We start from the raw sequence: 3,972 nt of genomic DNA, 5'->3' as shown, positions 1-3,972 counted from the left end.
CCTGGCTATGCGCTCAGAAGTTGCTCCTGGCTTGGGGGACCATATGGGATGCCGGGGGATCGAACCACGGTCCGTCCAAGGCTAGCGCAGGCAAGGCAGGCACCTTACCTCTAGCGCCACTGCCCGGCCCCATTTAGAGTTTTCTAAGTAGAGTATCATGTCATCTGCAAACAATGAGAGCTTGACTTCTTCCTTTCCTATCTGGATTCCCTTGATATCTTTTTCTTGCCTGATTGCTATAGCAAGAACTTCCAGTACTATGTTGAAGAGGAGTGGTGAGAGCGGACATCCTTGTCTTGTACCCGAATTTAGAGGAAAGGCTTTTAGTTTTTCTCCATTGAGGATAATATTTGCCATTGACTTGTGGTAGATGGCTTCAACTAGATTGAGAAAGGTTCATTCCATTCCCATCTTGCTGAGAGTTTTGATCAAGAATGGGTGTTGGACCTTATCAAATGCTTTCTCTGCATCTATTGATATGATCATGTGATTTTTATTTTTCTTCTTGTTGATGTTGTGTATGATGTTGATAGATTTATGGATGTTAAACCATCCTTACATTCTTGGGATGAAACCTACTTGGTCATAGTGTGTGATCTTCTTGATGATGCAATGGATCCTATTTGCCAGGATTTTGTTGAAAATCTTGGCATCAGCATTTATCAGGGATATTGGTCTGTAATTTTCTTTTTTGGCAGCATCTCTGTCTGGTTTTGGTATCAAGGTGATGTTGGCTTCATAAAAGCTGTTTGGGATTGTTCCTGTTTTTTTTTTTAATTTCATGGAAGAGCCTGGCTAGGATTGGTAGTAGCTCCTCTTGAAAGATTTGAAAAAATTTATTAGGAAATCCATCTGGGCCTGGGCTTTTCTTTTTGGGCAGATGTTTGATTACAGTTTCAATTTTCTCAGTTGTGATGGGGGTGTTTAGATATGCTACATCCTCCTTACTTAAATGTGGAAGGTTATAAGTGTCCAACAATTTTTCCATTTCTTCTAGGTTCTCATGTTTAGTAGCATAAAGTTTCTCAAAGTAGTCTCTGATTACCCTTTGGATCTCTGCAATATCTGTCGTGATCTCCCCCTTTTCATTTCTAATATGAGTTATCAGATTTCTCTCTTTCTTTGTGAGTTTTGCCAATGCTCTATCAATCTTGTTTATTTTTTCAAAGAACCAACTTCTGCTTTCGTTGATCTTTCAGATTGTTTTTTGGTTTTCCACTTCATTGAGTTCCACTTTCTTTCAGTTTTGTTATTTTCTTCTGTCTCCCTATTTTTCGTTCCTTTTGTTGGTCATTTTCTAATTTTTTGAGCTGAGTCATTAAGTTATTCAGGTATGCTCCTTCTTCCTGATGTGTGCTTGTAGAGGTATAAATTTTCCTCTCAGGACCACTTTTGCTATGTCCCATAGATTCTGGCAGTTTGTGTCTTCATTATCATTTGTTTCCAGGAAAGTTTTGATTTCCTTTTTGATTTCATCTCGGACCCACTGGTTGTTCAGTAGCAGGGTGTCTAATTTCCAATTGTTAAAGTTTTCTTCTGTGTGGCTTTGTAGTTCACATCTAATTTCAGAGCCTTGTGGTCAGCAAAGGTAGCCTGCAAGATTTCTATCCTCTTGATTTTATGGAGGTATGTTTTATGTGTCAGCATGTAGTCTATCCTGGAGAATGACCCATGTACATTGGAGAAGAATGTGTATCCAGGTTTTTTGGGATGGAGTGTCCTATATATATCTACTAGTCCTCTTTCTTCCATTACTCTTTTCAGGGCTAGTATGTTTTTGTTGGGTTTCAGTCTGGTTGACCTATCAAGTGTTGATAGGGCGTGTTGAGGTCCCCCATGATTATTGTGTTATTATTGATTTCTTCTTTCAGATTTTTCAGTAATTGTATTAGATAATTTGCTGGTCTCTCATTGTGTGCATATATGTTTAATATTTTGATATCTTCCTGTTGCACATATCCCTTGATTGGCACATAGTGTCCATCTTTTTCCCTTACCACTTTTCTGAGTATAAAGTTGGTGTCATTAGATATTAATATGGCCACCCCATCTTTTTTGAGGGTGTTGTTTGCTTGGATAATTTTACTCCAGCCTTTGATTTTGAGTCTATGTTTGTTCTGACTATTCAGATGTGTTTCTTTTAGGCAGCAGAAGGTTGGATTCATCTTTTTGACCCATTTTGCCACTCTGTGTCTTTTAATTGGTGAATTTAGTCCATTGATGCAACCTTCGGTGGGGAACCCCCGACCCGCGGGGGTGTGGGAATGAGGGTCGCTAGTAATTTGTGGGTTTACTCGAGCAGGCCCGATCTGTGAAAATTAACACTGGTGGAGGGAGGGATGGGTGTTGGAACTTTATGACTGAAACTCAACTATCAACAACATTTTAACTCTAGTTCATGGTGATTTAATTAAACAAAGATTTCATATCAGGACTCGGGAAATAACTCAACGGATGAGATGCATGCTCAAGGCCTCTGCTTTGTGGTCCCGAAGTACCACTGGGTGTGGTCCTGGTGACCCCAGGAACTATCAGACCAAGTCTCATCACATCTGCACCTAAGTGACAAGCTATTAGACCTATACCACTAGGTCTAGTATATTACAGGGAATGGATATTGGGGTCCATTAGAACTGTTGGTGACATGCTCCCCAAAAGAGTGGGCTCTAATATAAAATATGTGATTTTATTCATAATGCTTATTCATAAGCATTTATTTATTATAACAATTTACCTTCCAGGTGTGGTTTTGAATAATCGAGGAGACTATAGATGAGGCAGGGGAAATATTTGTGCCTTTCAGTCAGATTTGCTGTGAACTGAAAACTGCTTTTAAACATGTCTATTTAGAAATGAATCAGCTTCACTAAAAGATGAGATGGGACTGAAAACGAAGATGTTGCAAGGAATAGTATGTAGTTTTTTTTTTTTTTAATAATACATCCCACGGGGCCGGGCGGTGGCGCTAAAGGTAAGGTGCCTGCCTTGCCTGCGCTAGCCTTGGACGGACCTCGGTTCGATTCCCCAGTGTCCCATATGGTCCCCAAGCCAGGAGCAACTTCTGAGCGCATAGCCAGGAGTAACCCCTGAGTGTTACCGGGTGTGGCCCAAAAACCAAAAAAAAAAATACATCCCACGCACGAGATAAGTTATTCTTTAATGCTTGTTATATACAGAATTCTAGAAATGTTTGATGATTGTGACAGATGTGGTCTGTTATATAATTGTTAGTTATAGTTTACTGAGCATATACTAAGTGCCAACTGCTGTGCTATTCATATTATATACATTGTTATCATTATCCCATTTAGTAGAAATAAATGCCTAAAAGAGAAATGCCACCACTTTCATGCCGTCATTCCATAGAGCAACAGGCAAAGCATCTCATAGATCCCCTTTACATTGTTTACAAGTTTCTGTGACTTTCTGAGATCGATCAGTTTCTAACAGTAGTCTTTATTGAAGTTACTAATTATAAAGTTTCTGGAAATAACCACGTTGGAATGTGACTTGTATAAGCCAGTCTGAGTTCCTGGCCAGTCAGTAATTCAGATCTGTTCAACAATGTCCATTTCTTTTTGTTTTGGGGTCACATGCAGTGGTGCTCAGGGGTTACTTCTGGCTCTGCACTCAGGGATCATTCCTGGCAGTGCTTTGGGTCAGCTTCATGCAAGTCGAATGCCCTACCCACTGTGCATCACTCTGGTCCCTATTGTCCTATATTTTGAGAAGGTGTTTGGGCCACATCCTATATGGGGGGGGGGGATGTCCAGCTGATAGTGCTTGGATGCTACATTCAAATCTGTGCTTGGGGGAACTCTCCATGCCAGGAAGTGAACCCAGGCCACTTTCAGGCAAAGTTCATGCTTCTTGGATCAATCTCTCCTATCCACATCTCCTTGTTGATACCCATCTTCCCTATAGAAACGGAATTAGGTTCAAGCTGATGGATAGGTGAGTGATATCTATTCC

This window comes from Suncus etruscus, chromosome X, assembly GCF_024139225.1.
Source record: "Suncus etruscus isolate mSunEtr1 chromosome X, mSunEtr1.pri.cur, whole genome shotgun sequence".
NCBI classification, from domain to species: Eukaryota; Metazoa; Chordata; class Mammalia; order Eulipotyphla; family Soricidae; genus Suncus; species Suncus etruscus.
This window is presented reverse-complemented; position numbering follows the sequence as displayed.